The sequence below is a fragment of the Ambystoma mexicanum genome, chromosome 10 (assembly GCF_040938575.1).
Source record: "Ambystoma mexicanum isolate Mex_15411 chromosome 10, UKY_AmexF1_1, whole genome shotgun sequence".
Classification (NCBI taxonomy): domain Eukaryota; kingdom Metazoa; phylum Chordata; class Amphibia; order Caudata; family Ambystomatidae; genus Ambystoma; species Ambystoma mexicanum.
In genome coordinates, this window is record NC_090932.1 from 1,536,423,976 (window position 1) to 1,536,449,941 (window position 25,966).

At 50.7% G+C, this 25,966-nt stretch overlaps 7 non-coding genes across 7 annotated transcripts; all 7 read right to left on the reverse strand.

Annotated features, from left to right (window-relative positions):
- Nucleotides 1-2,195: 2,195 nt before the first annotated feature.
- Nucleotides 2,196-2,336, reverse strand: LOC138496485 (U4 spliceosomal RNA). Its single transcript, XR_011277992.1, has one exon. It is a non-coding gene; the product is annotated as a U4 spliceosomal RNA (small nuclear RNA).
- Nucleotides 2,337-5,844: 3,508 nt separating this feature from the next.
- Nucleotides 5,845-5,985, reverse strand: LOC138496486 (U4 spliceosomal RNA). Its single transcript, XR_011277993.1, has one exon. It is a non-coding gene; the product is annotated as a U4 spliceosomal RNA (small nuclear RNA).
- Nucleotides 5,986-9,493: 3,508 nt separating this feature from the next.
- On the reverse strand, nucleotides 9,494-9,634 carry LOC138496487 (U4 spliceosomal RNA). Its single transcript, XR_011277994.1, has one exon. It is a non-coding gene; the product is annotated as a U4 spliceosomal RNA (small nuclear RNA).
- A 3,508-nt stretch (nucleotides 9,635-13,142) lies between these two features.
- LOC138496488 (U4 spliceosomal RNA) lies at nucleotides 13,143-13,283 on the reverse strand. Its single transcript, XR_011277995.1, has one exon. It is a non-coding gene; the product is annotated as a U4 spliceosomal RNA (small nuclear RNA).
- A 3,505-nt stretch (nucleotides 13,284-16,788) lies between these two features.
- Nucleotides 16,789-16,929, reverse strand: LOC138496489 (U4 spliceosomal RNA). Its single transcript, XR_011277996.1, has one exon. It is a non-coding gene; the product is annotated as a U4 spliceosomal RNA (small nuclear RNA).
- Nucleotides 16,930-20,436: 3,507 nt separating this feature from the next.
- LOC138496772 (U4 spliceosomal RNA) lies at nucleotides 20,437-20,577 on the reverse strand. The gene has a single exon (XR_011278253.1). It is a non-coding gene; the product is annotated as a U4 spliceosomal RNA (small nuclear RNA).
- Nucleotides 20,578-24,452: 3,875 nt separating this feature from the next.
- LOC138496490 (U4 spliceosomal RNA) lies at nucleotides 24,453-24,593 on the reverse strand. Its single transcript, XR_011277997.1, has one exon. It is a non-coding gene; the product is annotated as a U4 spliceosomal RNA (small nuclear RNA).
- Nucleotides 24,594-25,966: the final 1,373 nt, after the last annotated feature.

A 25,966-nucleotide genomic window follows, 5' to 3' on the forward strand; every position in this document is an offset into this window, starting at 1 on the left:
ATGGCAGCGCATACTGATGAGAGTTAAGTGAAGCAGGCCTGCCAAGAGGCCTGTTCACAGAACTAACACAGGGCAGGAAACCCCAACACCTTTTTCATATGCAATGTGTCAGCTTGAAGCTAGCTCCCACCCCTCTGTATGAAGGCCATTGAATGTCATGTGTGGAACAACTGTTTACAGTAGGCAACCGCTGCAGGGCCACCCCCTTTCAGAGGGAAGATATATGTGATTTGATGCAGACAGTCTGTTCTCGAGCTCAATTAACCAGAGAGCCACTTTGATCCACAGGAGACAGGAAGATGGGTGCGGCTTAGTAGTACATGTTGTCACCCCTTACCTTTCCTGTTGCAAAGCACTCTGGTCATGACCTTACGCATGACAGAAGATTGGTGGTGGGGACCCAGGATTGGGTCTTTAAGGTAGGCTTAGCATGCTCCAATCACTGGGGCCCATTTGGCTTTAAAAGAGGGCTGAGCCCCTCACTGAGCAGATCATCCGACGACTTCAAAAGGAGTACGAAGAAGGACTCATTCGGACCCTCGGTGATGGTACAGTCTGCCTCACGGCTTCCGCCAGTGAAGGAAGTCCAGGATTTCCAAGAGGGAAGCAAAATACCTCCCAAAACATCTCCCAGGGAACAGAGGGAGATACCCGACTCAGAGGATCCATCAAGCAGCACCAGAACCGGTACCCAGCCAGCACACAGCGTGCCCTGCTAGGTTAAGCCAGCAAGCTTCCTAGGTGGGAAGTGCCAGAGAGTCTCTGAACAAAGGACAAGGCCGTTGCCGGCAAACACTCTTCTCAGCTTTGGGTCGGCCGCCTTAAACGTCGACCCAAGCATTGAGAAGAAGCTCGGAGGAGTGCCACAACAAGCATCAACCAGCGTCCATCTTTTAAGGACTTTTTCGAAGCAGTCGAGCTCTCAAACTGCGACCGGCTGCACCACTGTGGCTGTTCTCACGCTGCAGTCACTAAAGCCGTCTGAGAACCCTCGACCAGCGTTCCAGATCCACCAACCAGCACACAGACAACGATTCTTCACCCCGAGCCGCCGGGTAGGGCAGCCTGCAGCCGTCCGCCCAGCCTCGCTTACCAAACTGCCTGCCAACTGATATCCGCATCTGTCGTCCCTCTTGAACTCTGTCGCCGGAGCTACAAAGCATGCTGGAAGCCACTCGATGCTGTCGAGTACCAAGATCATCTCAAACACCAGTTACATTGTGGTTCTGTCCCCCTGGTCCTTCTCCGAAGGCCCTTAGTGACATTTACGACCTCTTGCTCCCTTGCTGCTGCAACCAAATAACCTTGAACAGTTCAGACTGATTGCTTTACCGACTGCACTCCTGTCAGTATCCAGAGTGCATCCCTCTCCTTTGTGAAACTGTCTGTCCCCTGTTTTCCTTTATAGGGTGGGTTGTATTTTGTAGTGTGTTAGAACTGTCTGTTGTATTAATACTAAAGTAGATATTTGTATACAACCTTGACTGGACAGTCCCTTTTATCAGTGGGTCACAATTGTTTTTTCGCTCTGTTGCAACTAACCAGCCTGACGTTCCGTCCACTGTTCGGACCCCTTCCGGTGTACTAGAGGTGTGGGACTGATTGATGGTCTAGAAAGCGATATTCCTCCCTGGACCACTAGTGCCCCGGAAGTTGATTCGTCACACCAAGAGAGGTCGGGTTGTTGACTCCACGTGAATATGTGTCTATAGAATGCATGGGGACAGAAATGCCCTTTTGGCTCTCTTGGGAAGACTGAGATGGTGAGCGAAGGCCAAAGGTAAAGCGACCCCTCTGCTGCGGTTGGCTTCAGTGGCAGCCAGACCTCCCTGAGTAACCATCCAACAATCTGATGACTTTCGCAAGAGCAGATGTGGCAAAGAGGATCGAAGGCAGACAGGTCACTGTCTGCTAGGTTCTGAAAGCTCATGGTTTTCATGTCGTGAGATCAGGAAGGCAGCGAGACATCTGAGGCGCTTAATGCACCTGCTGCATGGTCACGGTTCCATAGACTTCGTTGCGCCGCTTGGAGTTTACGAATGCGCTAGCTTCTGGAAGTAAACCCCTTTGTTGAGGGTAGGCCACGAGAGAACAAAGAATAGAAGGGATGGGTTCCGAAAAACACACCCCTCTTGCTAGGTCTTCTCCAGTGGAGTAAAAGCGTCATTGTCTCCTTTTCAAACAAATCGGTTCAGCCTCCGTAGAGACTGTCAAAAATTACCAATTCCAGCTATATTTCAAGCTGTCATGGCGGGGTATTGGGTAAAGTTTTCAATAAGCAATAATCGCGCCTCGGTTAAACCTCATGAGCTACGATACTGCCACTGCGCAAAGCTAAAGCACCTGACCCAGAGGCCCGTGCGCCCCGGGAATGGATTCCCATTTAACTTGCACTGATCCCAGCAAGCTCCATCCTGAGCATCCTTTGTCAAACTCATAAAACCGCCTGGATTCCAGTGCCGAGATTTGTTGAGGTGAACACCTGTATCATCTTGCGCTCACCAAACTGACAGCAAATATAGTAGCAAGGTATGCATAGGATTCTGGGAGTAAACATGCAAATGAGCAGGCTGCTACCTGTGCGCTCTTTCCCTTAGCATGATCGGTGGCCTGTTGGCAAGTGACCCCGCCCTCCTGAGAGATTATTGGGCAGGCCGCTGCCAAGGCAACATGGGAGAGGCTTGAGAATGCAAAGAGCCATTGGAGGATTGCACAGGAGCGAGGACAGCATCGAGAAATGGGCTCCTTTGGGGACAGGTGAAGTGATGCTCCACCAGGACGACCAGCTGTTTCTGCAGTGCAGCCAGGACATTGACAAGAAGTGAATCAATTTGTCTCTGAGCGTTCCAACTGTTGACCAAACCATTACAATTTCGATACATTTCCATGCCATCACATACCTACCTGTTTGTGATAATTGCACTTGTCCTTGAAAATAGACCCGATTTTGCAGGGGACTCTGGGAAAAGTAAAAAGGTCCTATGTAATTCACGTCTTGTACCCTGTCTCATAGGGCGGACCCTGCAATTCTACTTCCACTCCACTGCCAAAAATGAAGCGGCCTTGCCCTGTTCAGGCTTTTTGCTGTAGCCCCTGGGCCTTTGCAGAGCCATCTGCTTAGTGTGGCTCTGCCACTGAGGTCAGAAGAGAACATTTAGCCTGAGAAACGGCTGTCTGTGTGTGCAGCTTGGAGAAGACACTGTTGCCATGGGAAAGACATGCCTGTTTGCTGTGCAAATGAAGTGCAGACACAGACAGAAGAGACCACTTGACTGGTAGGAATTGAAGAACCTGACCAAGAGTGAGGAATTAGACCATCCGCACGGGGAGTGTGCGCTCCGCCTGGGCTGGTTTGATACTTTTAAAAAAGAAATGGAATGTTGGTAGGTAAACCTCCTGGAAATGTGTGGGGCTATCCCGCACACATTTCCCAATGGACACTGCACAACAAACACATAGTCAAGTGCACTCTGGGGGACACAGTCTACCGGTGCGGTCCTCCTGTCACATTTAGCTGCAATGTGACAGCCATGGGTACATCAAAGCATCTCTGAAGGGGGAAGGCAACGCCTTCCTCCGGCCCTGGTCAGCCTACTTAAAATAGCAAAGGCTCCATCGATATGCCCTGCCTATTGTTAGGTTCTCTCTGATGGCAGCGCATACTGATGAGAGTTAAGTGAAGCAGGCCTGCCAAGAGGCCTGTTCACAGAACTAACACAGGGCAGGAAACCCCAACACCTTTTTCATATGCAATGTGTCAGCTTGAAGCTAGCTCCCACCCCTCTGTATGAAGGCCATTGAATGTCATGTGTGGAACAACTGTTTACAGTAGGCAACCGCTGCAGGGCCACCCCCTTTCAGAGGGAAGATATATGTGATTTGATGCAGACAGTCTGTTCTCGAGCTCAATTAACCAGAGAGCCACTTTGATCCACAGGAGACAGGAAGATGGGTGCGGCTTAGTAGTACATGTTGTCACCCCTTACCTTTCCTGTTGCAAAGCACTCTGGTCATGACCTTATGCATGACAGAAGATTGGTGGTGGGGACCCAGGATTGGGTCTGTAAGGTAGGCTTAGCATGCTCCAATCACTGGGGCCCATTTGGCTTTAAAAGAGGGCTGAGCCCCTCACTGAGCAGATCATCCGACGACTTCAAAAGGAGTACGAAGAAGGACTCATTCGGACCCTCGGTGATGGTACAGTCTGCCTCACGGCTTCCGCCAGTGAAGGAAGTCCAGGATTTCCAAGAGGGAAGCAAAATACCTCCCAAAACATCTCCCAGGGAACAGAGGGAGATACCCGACTCAGAGGATCCATCAAGCAGCACCAGAACCGGTACCCAGCCAGCACACAGCGTGCCCTGCTAGGTTAAGCCAGCAAGCTTCCTAGGTGGGAAGTGCCAGAGAGTCTCTGAACAAAGGACAAGGCTGTTGCCGGCAAACACTCTTCTCAGCTTTGGGTCGGCCGCCTTAAACGTCGACCCAAGCATTGAGAAGAAGCTCGGAGGAGTGCCACAACAAGCATCAACCAGCGTCCATCTTTTAAGTACTTTTTCGAAGCAGTCAAGCTCTCAAACTGCGACCGGCTGCACCACTGTGGCTGTTCTCTAGCTGCAGTCACTAAAGCTGTCTGAGAACCCTCGACCAGCGTTCCAGATCCACCAACCAGCACACAGACAACGATTCTTCACCCCGAGCCGCCGGGTAGGGCAGCCTGCAGCCGTCCGCCCAGCCTCGCTTACCAAACTGCCTGCCAACTGATATCCGCATCTGTCGTCCCTCTTGAACTCTGTCGCCGGAGCTACAAAGCATGCTGGAAGCCACTCGATGCTGTCGAGTACCAAGATCATCTCAAACACCAGTTACATTGTGGTTCTGTCCCCCTGGTCCTTCTCCGAAGGCCCTTAGTGACATTTACGACCTCTTGCTCCCTTGCTGCTGCAACCAAATAACCTTGAACAGTTCAGACTGATTGCTTTCCCGACTGCACTCCTGTCAGTATCCAGAGTGCATCCCTCTCCTTTGTGAAACTGTCTGTCCCCTGTTTTCCTTTATAGGGTGGGTTGTATTTTGTAGTGTTTTAGAACTGTCTGTTGTATTAATACTAAAGTAGATATTTGTATACAACCTTGACTGGACAGTCCCTTTTATCAGTGGGTCACAATTGTTTTTTCGCTCTGTTGCAACTAACCAGCCTGACGTTCCGTCCACTGTTCGGACCCCTTCCGGTGTACTAGAGGTGTGGGACTGATTGATGGTCTAGAAAGCGATATTCCTCCCTGGACCACTAGTGCCCCGGAAGTTGATTCGTCACACCAAGAGAGGTCGGGTTGTTGACTCCACGTGAATATGTGTCTATAGAATGCATGGGGACAGAAATGCCCTTTTGCCTCTCTTGGGAAGACTGAGATGGTGAGCGAAGGCCAAAGGTAAAGCGACCCCTCTGCTGCGGTTGGCTTCAGTGGCAGCCAGACCTCCCTGAGTAACCATCCAACAATCTGATGACTTTCGCAAGAGCAGATGTGGCAAAGAGGATCGAAGGCAGACAGGTCACTGTCTGCTAGGTTCTGAAAGCTCATGGTTTTCATGTCGTGAGATCAGGAAGGCAGCGAGACAACTGAGGCGCTTAATGCACCTGCTGCATGGTCACGGTTCCATAGACTTCGCTGCGCCGCTTGGAGTTTACGAATGCGCTAGCTTCTGGAAGTAAACCCCTTTGTTGAGGGTAGGCCACGAGAGAACAAAGAATAGAAGGGATGGGTTCCGAAAAACACACCCCTCTTGCTAGGTCTTCGCCAGTGGAGTAAAAGCGTCATTGTCTCCTTTTCAAACAAATCGGTACAGCCTCCGTAGAGACTGTCAAAAATTACCAATTCCAGCTATATTTCAAGCTGTCATGGCGGGGTATTGGGTAAAGTTTTCAATAAGCAATAATCGCGCCTCGGTTAAACCTCATGAGCTACGATACTGCCACTGCGCAAAGCTAAAGCACCTGACCCAGAGGCCCGTGCGCCCCGGGAATGGATTCCCATTTAACTTGCACTGATCCCAGCAAGCTCCATCCTGAACATCCTTTGTCAAACTCATAAAACCGCCTGGATTCCAGTGCCGAGATTTGTTGAGGTGAACACCTGTATCATCTTGCGCTCACCAAACTGACAGCAAATATAGTAGCAAGGTATGCATAGGATTCTGGGAGTAAACATGCAAATGAGCAGGCTGCTACCTGTGCGCTCTTTCCCTTAGCATGATCGGTGGCCTGTTGGCAAGTGACCCCGCCCTCCTGAGAGATTATTGGGCAGGCCGCTGCCAAGGCAACATGGGAGAGGCTTGAGAATGCAAAGAGCCATTGGAGGATTGCACAGGAGCGAGGACAGCATCGAGAAATGGGCTCCTTTGGGGACAGGTGAAGTGATGCTCCACCAGGACGACCAGCTGTTTCTGCAGTGCAGCCAGGACATTGACAAGAAGTGAATCAATTTGTCTCTGAGCGTTCCAACTGTTGACCAAACCATTACAATTTCGATACATTTCCATGCCATCACATACCTACCTGTTTGTGATAATTGCACTTGTCCTTGAAAATAGACCCGATTTTGCAGGGGACTCTGGGAAAAGTGAAAAGGTCCTATGTAATTCACGTCTTGTACCCTGTCTCATAGGGCGGACCCTGCAATTCTACTTCCACTCCACTGCCAAAAATGAAGCGGCCTTGCCCTGTTCAGGCTTTTTGCTGTAGCCCCTGGGCCTTTGCAGAGCCATCTGCTTAGTGTGGCTCTGCCACTGAGGTCAGAAGAGAACATTTAGCGTGAGAAACGGCTGTCTGTGTGTGCAGCTTGGAGAAGACACTGTTGCCATGGGAAAGACATGCCTGTTTGCTGTGCAAATGAAGTGCAGACACAGACAGAAGAGACCACTTGACTGGTAGGAATTGAAGAACCTGACCAAGAGTGAGGAATTAGACCATCCGCACGGGGAGTGTGCGCTCCGCCTGGGCTGGTTTGATACTTTTAAAAAAGAAATGGAATGTTGGTAGGTAAACCTCCTGGAAATGTGTGGGGCTATCCCGCACACATTTCCCAATGGACACTGCACAACAAACACATAGTCAAGTGCACTATGGGGGACACAGTCTACCGGTGCGGTCCTCCTGTCACATTTAGCTGCAATGTGACAGCCATGGGTACATCAAAGCATCTCTGAAGGGGGAAGGCAACGCCTTCCTCCGGCCCTGGTCAGCCTACTTAAAATAGCAAAGGCTCCATCGATATGCCCTGCCTATTGTTAGGTTCTCTCTGATGGCAGCGCATACTGATGAGAGTTAAGTGAAGCAGGCCTGCCAAGAGGCCTGTTCACAGAACTAACACAGGGCAGGAAACCCCAACACCTTTTTCATATGCAATGTGTCAGCTTGAAGCTAGCTCCCACCCCTCTGTATGAAGGCCATTGAATGTCATGTGTGGAACAACTGTTTACAGTAGGCAACCGCTGCAGGGCCACCCCCTTTCAGAGGGAAGATATATGTGATTTGATGCAGACAGTCTGTTCTCGAGCTCAATTAACCAGAGAGCCACTTTGATCCACAGGAGACAGGAAGATGGGTGCGGCTTAGTAGTACATGTTGTCACCCCTTACCTTTCCTGTTGCAAAGCACTCTGGTCATGACCTTACGCATGACAGAAGATTGGTGGTGGGGACCCAGGATTGGGTCTTTAAGGTAGGCTTAGCATGCTCCAATCACTGGGGCCCATTTGGCTTTAAAAGAGGGCTGAGCCCCTCACTGAGCAGATCATCCGACGACTTCAAAAGGAGTACGAAGAAGGACTCATTCGGACCCTCGGTGATGGTACAATCTGCCTCGCGGCTTCCGCCAGTGAAGGAAGTCCAGGATTTCCAAGAGGGAAGCAAAATACCTCCCAAAACATCTCCCAGGGAACAGAGGGAGATACCCGACTCAGAGGATCCATCAAGCAGCACCAGAACCGGTACCCAGCCAGCACACAGCGTGCCCTGCTAGGTTAAGCCAGCAAGCTTCCTAGGTGGGAAGTGCCAGAGAGTCTCTGAACAAAGGACAAGGCCGTTGCCGGCAAACACTCTTCTCAGCTTTGGGTCGGCCGCCTTAAACGTCGACCCAAGCATTGAGAAGAAGCTCGGAGGAGTGCCACAACAAGCATCAACCAGCGTCCATCTTTTAAGGACTTTTCCGAAGCAGTCGAGCTCTCAAACTGCGACCGGCTGCACCACTGTGGCTGTTCTCACGCTCCAGTCACTAAAGCTGTCCGAGAACCCTCGACCAGCGTTCCAGATCCACCAACCAGCACACAGACAACGATTCTTCACCCCGAGCCGCCGGGTAGGGCAGCCTGCAGCCGTCCGCCCAGCCTCGCTTACCAAACTGCCTGCCAACTGATATCCGCATCTGTCGTCCCTCTTGAACTCTGTCGCCGGAGCTACAAAGCATGCTGGAAGCCACTCGATGCTGTCGAGTACCAAGATCATCTCAAACACCAGTTACATTGTGGTTCTGTCCCCCTGGTCCTTCTCCGAAGGCCCTTAGTGACATTTACGACCTCTTGCTCCCTTGCTGCTGCAACCAAATAACCTTGAACAGTTCAGACTGATTGCTTTACCGACTGCACTCCTGTCAGTATCCAGAGTGCATCCCTCTCCTTTGTGAAACTGTCTGTCCCCTGTTTTCCTTTATAGGGTGGGTTGTATTTTGTAGTGTGTTAGAACTGTCTGTTGTATTAATACTAAAGTAGATATTTGTATACAACCTTGACTGGACAGTCCCTTTTATCAGTGGGTCACAATTGTTTTTTCGCTCTGTTGCAACTAACCAGCCTGACGTTCCGTCCACTGTTCGGACCCCTTCCGGTGTACTAGAGGTGTGGGACTGATTGATGGTCTAGAAAGCGATATTCCTCCCTGGACCACTAGTGCCCCGGAAGTTGATTCGTCACACCAAGAGAGGTCGGGTTGTTGACTCCACGTGAATATGTGTCTATAGAATGCATGGGGACAGAAATGCCCTTTTGCCTCTCTTGGGAAGACTGAGATGGTGAGCGAAGGCCAAAGGTAAAGCGACCCCTCTGCTGCGGTTGGCTTCAGTGGCAGCCAGACATCCCTGAGTAACCATCCAACAATCTGATGACTTTCGCAAGAGCAGATGTGGCAAAGAGGATCGAAGGCAGACAGGTCACTGTCTGCTAGGTTCTGAAAGCTCATGGTTTTCATGTCGTGAGATCAGGAAGGCAGCGAGACAACTGAGGCGCTTAATGCACCTGCTGCATGGTCACGGTTCCATAGACTTCGCTGCGCCGCTTGGAGTTTACGAATGCGCTAGCTTCTGGAAGTAAACCCCTTTGTTGAGGGTAGGCCACGAGAGAACAAAGAATAGAAGGGATGGGTTCCGAAAAACACACCCCTCTTGCTAGGTCTTCTCCAGTGGAGTAAAAGCGTCATTGTCTCCTTTTCAAACAAATCGGTTCAGCCTCCGTAGAGACTGTCAAAAATTACCAATTCCAGCTATATTTCAAGCTGTCATGGCGGGGTATTGGGTAAAGTTTTCAATAAGCAATAATCGCGCCTCGGTTAAACCTCATGAGCTACGATACTGCCACTGCGCAAAGCTAAAGCACCTGACCCAGAGGCCCGTGCGCCCCGGGAATGGATTCCCATTTAACTTGCACTGATCCCAGCAAGCTCCATCCTGAGCATCCTTTGTCAAACTCATAAAACCGCCTGGATTCCAGTGCCGAGATTTGTTGAGGTGAACACCTGTATCATCTTGCGCTCACCAAACTGACAGCAAATATAGTAGCAAGGTATGCATAGGATTCTGGGAGTAAACATGCAAATGAGCAGGCTGCTACCTGTGCGCTCTTTCCCTTAGCATGATCGGTGGCCTGTTGGCAAGTGACCCCGCCCTCCTGAGAGATTATTGGGCAGGCCGCTGCCAAGGCAACATGGGAGAGGCTTGAGAATGCAAAGAGCCATTGGAGGATTGCACAGGAGCGAGGACAGCATCGAGAAATGGGCTCCTTTGGGGACAGGTGAAGTGATGCTCCACCAGGACGACCAGCTGTTTCTGCAGTGCAGCCAGGACATTGACAAGAAGTGAATCAATTTGTCTCTGAGCGTTCCAACTGTTGACCAAACCATTACAATTTCGATACATTTCCATGCCATCACATACCTACCTGTTTGTGATAATTGCACTTGTCCTTGAAAATAGACCCGATTTTGCAGGGGACTCTGGGAAAAGTGAAAAGGTCCTATGTAATTCACATCTTGTACCCTGTCTCATAGGGCGGACCCTGCAATTCTACTTCCACTCCACTGCCAAAAATGAAGCGGCCTTGCCCTGTTCAGGCTTTTTGCTGTAGCCCCTGGGCCTTTGCAGAGCCATCTGCTTAGTGTGGCTCTGCCACTGAGGTCAGAAGAGAACATTTAGCCTGAGAAACGGCTGTCTGTGTGTGCAGCTTGGAGAAGACACTGTTGCCATGGGAAAGACATGCCTGTTTGCTGTGCAAATGAAGTGCAGACACAGACAGAAGAGACCACTTGACTGGTAGGAATTGAAGAACCTGACCAAGAGTGAGGAATTAGACCATCCGCACGGGGAGTGTGCGCTCCGCCTGGGCTGGTTTGATACTTTTAAAAAAGAAATGGAATGTTGGTAGGTAAACCTCCTGGAAATGTGTGGGGCTATCCCGCACACATTTCCCAATGGACACTGCACAACAAACACATAGTCAAGTGCACTCTGGGGGACACAGTCTACCGGTGCGGTCCTCCTGTCACATTTAGCTGCAATGTGACAGCCATGGGTACATCAAAGCATCTCTGAAGGGGGTAGGCAACGCCTTCCTCCGGCCCTGGTCAGCCTACTTAAAATAGCAAAGGCTCCATCGATATGCCCTGCCTATTGTTAGGTTCTCTCTGATGGCAGCGCATACTGATGAGAGTTAAGTGAAGCAGGCCTGCCAAGAGGCCTGTTCACAGAACTAACACAGGGCAGGAAACCCCAGCACCTTTTTCATATGCAATGTGTCAGCTTGAAGCTAGCTCCCACCCCTCTGTATGAAGGCCATTGAATGTCATGTGTGGAACAACTGTTTACAGTAGGCAACCGCTGCAGGGCCACCCCCTTTCAGAGGGAAGATATATGTGATTTGATGCAGACAGTCTGTTCTCGAGCTCAATTAACCAGAGAGCCACTTTGATCCACAGGAGACAGGAAGATGGGTGCGGCTTAGTAGTACATGTTGTCACCCCTTACCTTTCCTGTTGCAAAGCACTCTGGTCATGACCTTACGCATGACAGAAGATTGGTGGTGGGGACCCAGGATTGGGTCTTTAAGGTAGGCTTAGCATGCTCCAATCACTGGGGCCCATTTGGCTTTAAAAGAGGGCTGAGCCCCTCACTAAGCAGATCATCCGACGACTTCAAAAGGAGTACGAAGAAGGACTCATTCGGACCCTCGGTGATGGTACAGTCTGCCTCACGGCTTCCGCCAGTGAAGGAAGTCCAGGATTTCCAAGAGGGAAGCAAAATACCTCCCAAAACATCTCCCAGGGAACAGAGGGAGATACCCGACTCAGAGGATCCATCAAGCAGCACCAGAACCGGTACCCAGCCAGCACACAGCGTGCCCTGCTAGGTTAAGCCAGCAAGCTTCCTAGGTGGGAAGTGCCAGAGAGTCTCTGAACAAAGGACAAGGCCGTTGCCGGCAAACACTCTTCTCAGCTTTGGGTCGGCCGCCTTAAACGTCGACCCAAGCATTGAGAAGAAGCTCGGAGGAGTGCCACAACAAGCATCAACCAGCGTCCATCTTTTAAGGACTTTTTCGAAGCAGTCGAGCTCTCAAACTGCGACCGGCTGCACCACTGTGGCTGTTCTCACGCTGCAGTCACTAAAGCCGTCTGAGAACCCTCGACCAGCGTTCCAGATCCACCAACCAGCACACAGACAACGATTCTTCACCCCGAGCCGCCGGGTAGGGCAGCCTGCAGCCGTCCGCCCAGCCTCGCTTACCAAACTGCCTGCCAACTGATATCCGCATCTGTCGTCCCTCTTGAACTCTGTCGCCGGAGCTACAAAGCATGCTGGAAGCCACTCGATGCTGTCGAGTACCAAGATCATCTCAAACACCAGTTACATTGTGGTTCTGTCCCCCTGGTCCTTCTCCGAAGGCCCTTAGTGACATTTACGACCTCTTGCTCCCTTGCTGCTGCAACCAAATAACCTTGAACAGTTCAGACTGATTGCTTTACCGACTGCACTCCTGTCAGTATCCAGAGTGCATCCCTCTCCTTTGTGAAACTGTCTGTCCCCTGTTTTCCTTTATAGGGTGGGTTGTATTTTGTAGTGTGTTAGAACTGTCTGTTGTATTAATACTAAAGTAGATATTTGTATACAACCTTGACTGGACAGTCCCTTTTATCAGTGGGTCACAATTGTTTTTTCGCTCTGTTGCAACTAACCAGCCTGACGTTCCGTCCACTGTTCGGACCCCTTCCGGTGTACTAGAGGTGTGGGACTGATTGATGGTCTAGAAAGCGATATTCCTCCCTGGACCACTAGTGCCCCGGAAGTTGATTCGTCACACCAAGAGAGGTCGGGTTGTTGACTCCACGTGAATATGTGTCTATAGAATGCATGGGGACAGAAATGCCCTTTTGCCTCTCTTGGGAAGACTGAGATGGTGAGCGAAGGCCAAAGGTAAAGCGACCCCTCTGCTGCGGTTGGCTTCAGTGGCAGCCAGACCTCCCTGAGTAACCATCCAACAATCTGATGACTTTCGCAAGAGCAGATGTGGCAAAGAGGATCGAAGGCAGACAGGTCACTGTCTGCTAGGTTCTGAAAGCTCATGGTTTTCATGTCGTGAGATCAGGAAGGCAGCGAGACAACTGAGGCGCTTAATGCACCTGCTGCATGGTCACGGTTCCATAGACTTCGCTGCGCCGCTTGGAGTTTACGAATGCGCTAGCTTCTGGAAGTAAACCCCTTTGTTGAGGGTAGGCCACGAGAGAACAAAGAATAGAAGGGATGGGTTCCGAAAAACACACCCCTCTTGCTAGGTCTTCTCCAGTGGAGTAAAAGCGTCATTGTCTCCTTTTCAAACAAATCGGTTCAGCCTCCGTAGAGACTGTCAAAAATTACCAATTCCAGCTATATTTCAAGCTGTCATGGCGGGGTATTGGGTAAAGTTTTCAATAAGCAATAATCGCGCCTCGGTTAAACCTCATGAGCTACGATACTGCCACTGCGCAAAGCTAAAGCACCTGACCCAGAGGCCCGTGCGCCCCGGGAATGGATTCCCATTTAACTTGCACTGATCCCAGCAAGCTCCATCCTGAGCATCCTTTGTCAAACTCATAAAACCGCCTGGATTCCAGTGCCGAGATTTGTTGAGGTGAACACCTGTATCATCTTGCGCTCACCAAACTGACAGCAAATATAGTAGCAAGGTATGCATAGGATTCTGGGAGTAAACATGCAAATGAGCAGGCTGCTACCTGTGCGCTCTTTCCCTTAGCATGATCGGTGGCCTGTTGGCAAGTGACCCCGCCCTCCTGAGAGATTATTGGGCAGGCCGCTGCCAAGGCAACATGGGAGAGGCTTGAGAATGCAAAGAGCCATTGGAGGATTGCACAGGAGCGAGGACAGCATCGAGAAATGGGCTCCTTTGGGGACAGGTGAAGTGATGCTCCACCAGGAGGACCAGCTGTTTCTGCAGTGCAGCCAGGACATTGACAAGAAGTGAATCAATTTGTCTCTGAGCGTTCCAACTGTTGACCAAACCATTACAATTTCGATACATTTCCATGCCATCACATACCTTGTTTGTGATAATTGCACTTGTCCTTGAAAATAGACCCGATTTTGCAGGGGACTCTGGGAAAAGTGAAAAGGTCCTATGTAATTCACGTCTTGTACCCTGTCTCATAGGGCGGACCCTGCAATTCTACTTCCACTCCACTGCCAAAAATGAAGCGGCCTTGCCCTGTTCAGGCTTTTTGCTGTAGCCCCTGGGCCTTTGCAGAGCCATCTGCTTAGTGTGGCTCTGCCACTGAGGTCAGAAGAGAACATTTAGCCTGAGAAACGGCTGTCTGTGTGTGCAGCTTGGAGAAGACACTGTTGCCATGGGAAAGACATGCCTGTTTGCTGTGCAAATGAAGTGCAGACACAGACAGAAGAGACCACTTGACTGGTAGGAATTGAAGAACCTGACCAAGAGTGAGGAATTAGACCATCCGCACGGGGAGTGTGCGCTCCGCCTGGGATGGTTTGATACTTTTAAAAAAGAAATGGAATGTTGGTAGGTAAACCTCCTGGAAATGTGTGGGGCTATCCCGCACACATTTCCCAATGGACACTGCACAACAAACACATAGTCAAGTGCACTCTGGGGGACACAGTCTACCGGTGCGGTCCTCCTGTCACATTTAGCTGCAATGTGACAGCCATGGGTACATCAAAGCATCTCTGAAGGGGGAAGGCAACGCCTTCCTCCGGCCCTGGTCAGCCTACTTAAAATAGCAAAGGCTCCATCGATATGCCCTGCCTATTGTTAGGTTCTCTCTGATGGCAGCGCATACTGATGAGAGTTAAGTGAAGCAGGCCTGCCAAGAGGCCTGTTCACAGAACTAACACAGGGCAGGAAACCCCAACACCTTTTTCATATGCAATGTGTCAGCTTGAAGCTAGCTCCCACCCCTCTGTATGAAGGCCATTGAATGTCATGTGTGGAACAACTGTTTACAGTAGGCAACCGCTGCAGGGCCACCCCCTTTCAGAGGGAAGATATATGTGATTTGATGCAGACAGTCTGTTCTCGAGCTCAATTAACCAGAGAGCCACTTTGATCCACAGGAGACAGGAAGATGGGTGCGGCTTAGTAGTACATGTTGTCACCCCTTACCTTTCCTGTTGCAAAGCACTCTGGTCATGACCTTACGCATGACAGAAGATTGGTGGTGGGGACCCAGGATTGGGTCTTTAAGGTAGGCTTAGCATGCTCCAATCACTGGGGCCCATTTGGCTTTAAAAGAGGGCTGAGCCCCTCACTAAGCAGATCATCCGACGACTTCAAAAGGAGTACGAAGAAGGACTCATTCGGACCCTCGGTGATGGTACAGTCTGCCTCACGGCTTCCGCCAGTGAAGGAAGTCCAGGATTTCCAAGAGGGAAGCAAAATACCTCCCAAAACATCTCCCAGGGAACAGAGGGAGATACCCGACTCAGAGGATCCATCAAGCAGCACCAGAACCGGTACCCAGCCAGCACACAGCGTGCCCTGCTAGGTTAAGCCAGCAAGCTTCCTAGGTGGGAAGTGCCAGAGAGTCTCTGAACAAAGGACAAGGCCGTTGCCGGCAAACACTCTTCTCAGCTTTGGGTCGGCCGCCTTAAACGTCGACCCAAGCATTGAGAAGAAGCTCGGAGGAGTGCCACAACAAGCATCAACCAGCGTCCATCTTTTAAGGACTTTTTCGAAGCAGTCGAGCTCTCAAACTGCGACCGGCTGCACCACTGTGGCTGTTCTCACGCTGCAGTCACTAAAGCCGTCTGAGAACCCTCGACCAGCGTTCCAGATCCACCAACCAGCACACAGACAACGATTCTTCACCCCGAGCCGCCGGGTAGGGCAGCCTGCAGCCGTCCGCCCAGCCTCGCTTACCAAACTGCCTGCCAACTGATATCCGCATCTGTCGTCCCTCTTGAACTCTGTCGCCGGAGCTACAAAGCATGCTGGAAGCCACTCGATGCTGTCGAGTACCAAGATCATCTCAAACACCAGTTACATTGTGGTTCTGTCCCCCTGGTCCTTCTCCGAAGGCCCTTAGTGACATTTACGACCTCTTGCTCCCTTGCTGCTGCAACCAAATAACCTTGAACAGTTCAGACTGATTGCTTTACCGACTGCACTCCTGTCAGTATCCAGAGTGCATCCCTCTCCTTTGTGAAACTGTCTGTCCCCTGTTTTCCTTTATAGGGTGGGTTGTATTTTGTAGTGTGTTAGAACTGTCTGTTGTATTAATACTAAAGTAGATATTTGTATACAACCTTGACTGGACAGTCCCTTTTATCAGTGGGTCACAATTGTTTTTTCGCTCTGTTGCAACTAACCAGCCTGACGTTCCGTCCACTGTTCGGACCCCTTCCGGTGTACTAGAGGTGTGGGACTGATTGATGGTCTAGAAAGCGATATTCCTCCCTGGACCACTAGTGCCCCGGAAGTTGATTCGCCACACCAAGAGAGGTCGGGTTGTTGACTCCACGTGAATATGTGTCTATAGAATGCATGGGGACAGAAATGCCCTTTTGCCTCTCTTGGGAAGACTGAGATGGTGAGCGAAGGCCAAAGGTAAAGCGACCCCTCTGCTGCGGTTGGCTTCAGTGGCAGCCAGACCTCCCTGAGTAACCATCCAACAATCTGATGACTTTCGCAAGAGCAGATGTGGCAAAGAGGATCGAAGGCAGACAGGTCACTGTCTGCTAGGTTCTGAAAGCTCATGGTTTTCATGTCGTGAGATCAGGAAGGCAGCGAGACAACTGAGGCGCTTAATGCACCTGCTGCATGGTCACGGTTCCATAGACTTCGCTGCGCCGCTTGGAGTTTACGAATGCGCTAGCTTCTGGAAGTAAACCCCTTTGTTGAGGGTAGGCCACGAGAGAACAAAGAATAGAAGGGATGGGTTCCGAAAAACACACCCCTCTTGCTAGGTCTTCTCCAGTGGAGTAAAAGCGTCATTGTCTCCTTTTCAAACAAATCGGTTCAGCCTCCGTAGAGACTGTCAAAAATTACCAATTCCAGCTATATTTCAAGCTGTCATGGCGGGGTATTGGGTAAAGTTTTCAATAAGCAATAATCGCGCCTCGGTTAAACCTCATGAGCTACGATACTGCCACTGCGCAAAGCTAAAGCACCTGACCCAGAGGCCCGTGCGCCCCGGGAATGGATTCCCATTTAACTTGCACTGATCCCAGCAAGCTCCATCCTGAGCATCCTTTGTCAAACTCATAAAACCGCCTGGATTCCAGTGCCGAGATTTGTTGAGGTGAACACCTGTATCATCTTGCGCTCACCAAACTGACAGCAAATATAGTAGCAAGGTATGCATAGGATTCTGGGAGTAAACATGCAAATGAGCAGGCTGCTACCTGTGCGCTCTTTCCCTTAGCATGATCGGTGGCCTGTTGGCAAGTGACCCCGCCCTCCTGAGAGATTATTGGGCAGGCCGCTGCCAAGGCAACATGGGAGAGGCTTGAGAATGCAAAGAGCCATTGGAGGATTGCACAGGAGCGAGGACAGCATCGAGAAATGGGCTCCTTTGGGGACAGGTGAAGTGATGCTCCACCAGGACGACCAGCTGTTTCTGCAGTGCAGCCAGGACATTGACAAGAAGTGAATCAATTTGTCTCTGAGCGTTCCAACTGTTGACCAAACCATTACAATTTCGATACATTTCCATGCCATCACATACCTACCTGTTTGTGATAATTGCACTTGTCCTTGAAAATAGACCCGATTTTGCAGGGGACTCTGGGAAAAGTGAAAAGGTCCTATGTAATTCACGTCTTGTACCCTGTCTCATAGGGCGGACCCTGCAATTCTACTTCCACTCCACTGCCAAAAATGAAGCGGCCTTGCCCTGTTCAGGCTTTTTGCTGTAGCCCCTGGGCCTTTGCAGAGCCATCTGCTTAGTGTGGCTCTGCCACTGAGGTCAGAAGAGAACATTTAGCCTGAGAAACGGCTGTCTGTGTGTGCAGCTTGGAGAAGACACTGTTGCCATGGGAAAGACATGCCTGTTTGCTGTGCAAATGAAGTGCAGACACAACAGAAGAGACCACTTGACTGGTAGGAATTGAAGAACCTGACCAAGAGTGAGGAATTAGACCATCCGCACGGGGAGTGTGCGCTCCGCCTGGGCTGGTTTGATACTTTTAAAAAAGAAATGGAATGTTGGTAGGTAAACCTCCTGGAAATGTGTGGGGCTATCCCGCACACATTTCCCAATGGACACTGCACAACAAACACATAGTCAAGTGCACTCTGGGGGACACAGTCTACCGGTGCGGTCCTCCTGTCACATTTAGCTGCAATGTGACAGCCATGGGTACATCAAAGCATCTCTGAAGGGGGAAGGCAACGCCTTCCTCCGGCCCTGGTCAGCCTACTTAAAATAGCAAAGGCTCCATCGATATGCCCTGCCTATTGTTAGGTTCTCTCTGATGGCAGCGCATACTGATGAGAGTTAAGTGAAGCAGGCCTGCCAAGAGGCCTGTTCACAGAACTAACACAGGGCAGGAAACCCCAACACCTTTTTCATATGCAATGTGTCAGCTTGAAGCTAGCTCCCACCCCTCTGTATGAAGGCCATTGAATGTCATGTGTGGAACAACTGTTTACAGTAGGCAACCGCTGCAGGGCCACCCCCTTTCAGAGGGAAGATATATGTGATTTGATGCAGACAGTCTGTTCTCGAGCTCAATTAACCAGAGAGCCACTTTGATCCACAGGAGACAGGAAGATGGGTGCGGCTTAGTAGTACATGTTGTCACCCCTTACCTTTCCTGTTGCAAAGCACTCTGGTCATGACCTTACGCATGACAGAAGATTGGTGGTGGGGACCCAGGATTGGGTCTTTAAGGTAGGCTTAGCATGCTCCAATCACTGGGGCCCATTTGGCTTTAAAAGAGGGCTGAGCCCCTCACTAAGCAGATCATCCGACGACTTCAAAAGGAGTACGAAGAAGGACTCATTCGGACCCTCGGTGATGGTACAGTCTGCCTCACGGCTTCCGCCAGTGAAGGAAGTCCAGGATTTCCAAGAGGGAAGCAAAATACCTCCCAAAACATCTCCCAGGGAACAGAGGGAGATACCCGACTCAGAGGATCCATCAAGCAGCACCAGAACCGGTACCCAACCAGCACACAGCGTGCCCTGCTAGGTTAAGCCAGCAAGCTTCCTAGGTGGGAAGTGCCAGAGAGTCTCTGAACAAAGGACAAGGCCGTTGCCGGCAAACACTCTTCTCAGCTTTGGGTCGGCCGCCTTAAACGTCGACCCAAGCATTGAGAAGAAGCTCGGAGGAGTGCCACAACAAGCATCAACCAGCGTCCATCTTTTAAGGACTTTTTCGAAGCAGTCGAGCTCTCAAACTGCGACCGGCTGCACCACTGTGGCTGTTCTCACGCTGCAGTCACTAAAGCCGTCTGAGAACCCTCGACCAGCGTTCCAGATCCACCAACCAGCACACAGACAACGATTCTTCACCCCGAGCCGCCGGGTAGGGCAGCCTGCAGCCGTCCGCCCAGCCTCGCTTACCAAACTGCCTGCCAACTGATATCCGCATCTGTCGTCCCTCTTGAACTCTGTCGCCGGAGCTACAAAGCATGCTGGAAGCCACTCGATGCTGTCGAGTACCAAGATCATCTCAAACACCAGTTACATTGTGGTTCTGTCCCCCTGGTCCTTCTCCGAAGGCCCTTAGTGACATTTACGACCTCTTGCTCCCTTGCTGCTGCAACCAAATAACCTTGAACAGTTCAGACTGATTGCTTTACCGACTGCACTCCTGTCAGTATCCAGAGTGCATCCCTCTCCTTTGTGAAACTGTCTGTCCCCTGTTTTCCTTTATAGGGTGGGTTGTATTTTGTAGTGTGTTAGAACTGTCTGTTGTATTAATACTAAAGTAGATATTTGTATACAACCTTGACAGGACAGTCCCTTTTATCAGTGGGTCACAATTGTTTTTTCGCTCTGTTGCAACTAACCAGCCTGACGTTCCGTCCACTGTTCGGACCCCTTCCGGTGTACTAGAGGTGTGGGACTGATTGATGGTCTAGAAAGCGATATTCCTCCCTGGACCACTAGTGCCCCGGAAGTTGATTCGGCACACCAAGAGAGGTCGGGTTGTTGACTCCACGTGAATATGTGTCTATAGAATGCATGGGGACAGAAATGCCCTTTTGCCTCTCTTGGGAAGACCGAGATGGTGAGCGAAGGCCAAAGGTAAAGCGACCCCTCTGCTGCGGTTGGCTTCAGTGGCAGCCAGACCTCCCTGAGTAACCATCCAACAATCTGATGACTTTCGCAAGAGCAGATGTGGCAAAGAGGATCGAAGGCAGACAGGTCACTGTCTGCTAGGTTCTGAAAGCTCATGGTTTTCATGTCGTGAGATCAGGAAGGCAGCGAGACAACTGAGGCGCTTAATGCACCTGCTGCATGGTCACGGTTCCATAGACTTCGCTGCGCCGCTTGGAGTTTACGAATGCGCTAGCTTCTGGAAGTAAACCCCTTTGTTGAGGGTAGGCCACGAGAGAACAAAGAATAGAAGGGATGGGTTCCGAAAAACACACCCCTCTTGCTAGGTCTTCTCCAGTGGAGTAAAAGCGTCATTGTCTCCTTTTCAAACAAATCGGTTCAGCCTCCGTAGAGACTGTCAAAAATAACCAATTCCAGCTATATTTCAAGCTGTCATGGCGGGGTATTGGGTAAAGTTTTCAATAAGCAATAATCGAGCCTCGGTTAAACCTCATGAGCTACGATACTGCCACTGCGCAAAGCTAAAGCACCTGACCCAGAGGCCCGTGCGCCCCGGGAATGGATTCCCATTTAACTTGCACTGATCCCAGCAAGCTCCATCCTGAGCATCCTTTGTCAAACTCATAAAACCGCCTGGATTCCAGTGCCGAGATTTGTTGAGGTGAACACCTGTATCATCTTGCGCTCACCAAACTGACAGCAAATATAGTAGCAAGGTATGCATAGGATTCTGGGAGTAAACATGCAAATGAGCAGGCTGCTACCTGTGCGCTCTTTCCCTTAGCATGATCGGTGGCCTGTTGGCAAGTGACCCCGCCCTCCTGAGAGATTATTGGGCAGGCCGCTGCCAAGGCAACATGGGAGAGGCTTGAGAATGCAAAGAGCCATTGGAGGATTGCACAGGAGCGAGGACAGCATCGAGAAATGGGCTCCTTTGGGGACAGGTGAAGTGATGCTCCACCAGGACGACCAGCTGTTTCTGCAGTGCAGCCAGGACATTGACAAGAAGTGAATCAATTTGTCTCTGAGCGTTCCAACTGTTGACCAAACCATTACAATTTCGATACATTTCCATGCCATCACATACCTACCTGTTTGTGATAATTGCACTTGTCCTTGAAAATAGACCAGATTTTGCAGGGGACTCTGGGAAAAGTGAAAAGGTCCTATGTAATTCACGTCTTGTACCCTGTCTCATAGGGCGGACCCTGCAATTCTACTTCCACTCCACTGCCAAAAATGAAGCGGCCTTGCCCTGTTCAGGCTTTTTGCTGTAGCCCCTGGGCCTTTGCAGAGCCATCTGCTTAGTGTGGCTCTGCCACTGAGGTCAGAAGAGAACATTTAGCCTGAGAAACGGCTGTCTGTGTGTGCAGCTTGGAGAAGACACTGTTGCCATGGGAAAGACATGCCTGTTTGCTGTGCAAATGAAGTGCAGACACAGACAGAAGAGACCACTTGACTGGTAGGAATTGAAGAACCTGACCAAGAGTGAGGAATTAGACCATCCGCACGGGGAGTGTGCGCTCCGCCTGGGCTGGTTTGATACTTTTAAAAAAGAAATGGAATGTTGGTAGGTAAACCTCCTGGAAATGTGTGGGGCTATCCCGCACACATTTCCCAATGGACACTGCACAACAAACACACAGTCAAGTGCACTCTGGGGGACACAGTCTACCGGTGCGGTCCTCCTGTCACATTTAGCTGCAATGTGACAGCCATGGGTACATCAAAGCATCTCTGAAGGGGGAAGGCAACGCCTTCCTCCGGCCCTGGTCAGCCTACTTAAAATAGCAAAGGCTCCATCGATATGCCCTGCCTATTGTTAGGTTCTCTCTGATGGCAGCGCATACTGATGAGAGTTAAGTGAAGCAGGCCTGCCAAGAGGCCTGTTCACAGAACTAACACAGGGCAGGAAACCCCAACACCTTTTTCATATGCAATGTGTCAGCTTGAAGCTAGCTCCCACCCCTCTGTATGAAGGCCATTGAATGTCATGTGTGGAACAACTGTTTACAGTAGGCAACCGCTGCAGGGCCACCCCCTTTCAGAGGGAAGATATATGTGATTTGATGCAGACAGTCTGTTCTCGAGCTCAATTAACCAGAGAGCCACTTTGATCCACAGGAGACAGGAAGATGGGTGCGGCTTAGTAGTACATGTTGTCACCCCTTACCTTTCCTGTTGCAAAGCACTCTGGTCATGACCTTACGCATGACAGAAGATTGGTGGTGGGGACCCAGGATTGGGTCTTTAAGGTAGGCTTAGCATGCTCCAATCACTGGGGCCCATTTGGCTTTAAAAGAGGGCTGAGCCCCTCACTAAGCAGATCATCCGACGACTTCAAAAGGAGTACGAAGAAGGACTCATTCGGACCCTCGGTGATGGTACAGTCTGCCTCACGGCTTCCGCCAGTGAAGGAAGTCCAGGATTTCCAAGAGGGAAGCAAAATACCTCCCAAAACATCTCCCAGGGAACAGAGGGAGATACCCGACACAGAGGATCCATCAAGCAGCACCAGAACCGGTACCCAGCCAGCACACAGCGTGCCCTGCTAGGTTAAGCCAGCAAGCTTCCTAGGTGGGAAGTGCCAGAGAGTCTCTGAACAAAGGACAAGGCCGGTGCCGGCAAACACTCTTCTCAGCTTTGGGTCGGCCGCCTTAAACGTCGACCCAAGCATTGAGAAGAAGCTCGGAGGAGTGCCACAACAAGCATCAACCAGCGTCCATCTTTTAAGGACTTTTTCGAAGCAGTCGAGCTCTCAAACTGCGACCGGCTGCACCACTGTGGCTGTTCTCACGCTGCAGTCACTAAAGCCGTCTGAGAACCCTCGACCAGCGTTCCAGATCCACCAACCAGCACACAGACAACGATTCTTCACCCCGAGCCGCCGGGTGGGGCAGCCTGCAGCCGTCCGCCCAGCCTCGCTTACCAAACTGCCTGCCAACTGATATCCGCATCTGTCGTCCCTCTTGAACTCTGTCGCCGGAGCTACAAAGCATGCTGGAAGCCACTCGATGCTGTCGAGTACCAAGATCATCTCAAACACCAGTTACATTGTGGTTCTGTCCCCCTGGTCCTTCTCCGAAGGCCCTTAGTGACATTTACGACCTCTTGCTCCCTTGCTGCTGCAACCAAATAACCTTGAACAGTTCAGACTGATTGCTTTACCGACTGCACTCCTGTCAGTATCCAGAGTGCATCCCTCTCCTTTGTGAAACTGTCTGTCCCCTGTTTTCCTTTATAGGGTGGGTTGTATTTTGTAGTGTGTTAGAACTGTCTGTTGTATTAATACTAAAGTAGATATTTGTATACAACCTTGACTGGACAGTCCCTTTTATCAGTGGGTCACAATTGTTTTTTCGCTCTGTTGCAACTAACCAGCCTGACGTTCCGTCCACTGTTCGGACCCCTTCCGGTGTACTAGAGGTGTGGGACTGATTGATGGTCTAGAAAGCGATATTCCTCCCTGGACCACTAGTGCCCCGGAAGTTGATTCGCCACACCAAGAGAGGTCGGGTTGTTGACTCCACGTGAATATGTGTCTATAGAATGCATGGGGACAGAAATGCCCTTTTGCCTCTCTTGGGAAGACTGAGATGGTGAGCGAAGGCCAAAGGTAAAGCGACCCCTCTGCTGCGGTTGGCTTCAGTGGCAGCCAGACCTCCCTGAGTAACCATCCAACAATCTGATGACTTTCGCAAGAGCAGATGTGGCAAAGAGGATCGAAGGCAGACAGGTCACTGTCTGCTAGGTTCTGAAAGCTCATGGTTTTCATGTCGTGAGATCAGGAAGGCAGCGAGACAACTGAGGCGCTTAATGCACCTGCTGCATGGTCACGGTTCCATAGACTTCGCTGCGCCGCTTGGAGTTTACGAATGCGCTAGCTTCTGGAAGTAAACCCCTTTGTTGAGGGTAGGCCACGAGAGAACAAAGAATAGAAGGGATGGGTTCCGAAAAACACACCCCTCTTGCTAGGTCTTCTCCAGTGGAGTAAAAGCGTCATTGGGCCTCATTACGACCCTGGCGGTAAGGGGTTTACGCCAGCGTTAGCTGCGCCGACCCCTTACCGCCAATTACGAGGTCCCTTAGCACCATGGAGGTTTTAACACCCGTTTTTAGCGGGTGTTAAAATCCATGGCGCTAAGGGACCATGGAGTTAATTACGCCACCGTAATTTACGGTGGCGTAATTAACGCCTTCCCCACTCCCATTATGCCCTATGGGGCAAAAATGGGAATGGGGAAGGGTAAATGGGGATTGGGGACTTACCGCCCCGCCAAGTTCGGAATGGGGCGGTAAGTCGTTTACGCCATGGTGGTAAAGTCACGGCCCAGGCGGTAACTTACCGCCTGGGTCGTAATGAGGCCCATTGTCTCCTTTTCAAACAAATCGGTTCAGCCTCCGTAGAGACTGTCAAAAATTACCAATTCCAGCTATATTTCAAGCTGTCATGGCGGGGTATTGGGTAAAGTTTTCAATAAGCAATAATCGCGCCTCGGTTAAACCTCATGAGCTACGATACTGCCACTGCGCAAAGCTAAAGCACCTGACCCAGAGGCCCGTGCGCCCCGGGAATGGATTCCCATTTAACTTGCACTGATCCCAGCAAGCTCCATCCTGAGCATCCTTTGTCAAACTCATAAAACCGCCTGGATTCCAGTGCCGAGATTTGTTGAGGTGAACACCTGTATCATCTTGCGCTCACCAAACTGACAGCAAATATAGTAGCAAGGTATGCATAGGATTCTGGGAGTAAACATGCAAATGAGCAGGCTGCTACCTGTGCGCTCTTTCCCTTAGCATGATCGGTGGCCTGTTGGCAAGTGACCCCGCCCTCCTGAGAGATTATTGGGCAGGCCGCTGCCAAGGCAACATGGGAGAGGCTTGAGAATGCAAAGAGCCATTGGAGGATTGCACAGGAGCGAGGACAGCATCGAGAAATGGGCTCCTTTGGGGACAGGTGAAGTGATGCTCCACCAGGACGACCAGCTGTTTCTGCAGTGCAGCCAGGACATTGACAAGAAGTGAATCAATTTGTCTCTGAGCGTTCCAACTGTTGACCAAACCATTACAATTTCGATACATTTCCATGCCATCACATACCTACCTGTTTGTGATAATTGCACTTGTCCTTGAAAATAGACCCGATTTTGCAGGGGACTCTGGGAAAAGTGAAAAGGTCCTATGTAATTCACGTCTTGTACCCTGTCTCATAGGGCGGACCCTGCAATTCTACTTCCACTCCACTGCCAAAAATGAAGCGGCCTTGCCCTGTTCAGGCTTTTTGCTGTAGCCCCTGGGCCTTTGCAGAGCCATCTGCTTAGTGTGGCTCTGCCACTGAGGTCAGAAGAGAACATTTAGCCTGAGAAACGGCTGTCTGTGTGTGCAGCTTGGAGAAGACACTGTTGCCATGGGAAAGACATGCCTGTTTGCTGTGCAAATGAAGTGCAGACACAGACAGAAGAGACCACTTGACTGGTAGGAATTGAAGAACCTGACCAAGAGTGAGGAATTAGACCATCCGCACGGGGAGTGTGCGCTCCGCCTGGGCTGGTTTGATACTTTTAAAAAAGAAATGGAATGTTGGTAGGTAAACCTCCTGGAAATGTGTGGGGCTATTCCGCACACATTTCCCAATGGACACTGCACAACAAACACATAGTCAAGTGCACTCTGGGGGACACAGTCTACCGGTGCGGTCTTCCTGTCACATTTAGCTGCAATGTGACAGCCATGGGTACATCAAAGCATCTCTGAAGGGGGAAGGCAACGCCTTCCTCCGGCCCTGGTCAGCCTACTTAAAATAGCAAAGGCTCCATCGATATGCCCTGCCTATTGTTAGGTTCTCTCTGATGGCAGCGCATACTGGTGAGAGTTAAGTGAAGCAGGCCTGCCAAGAGGCCTGTTCACAG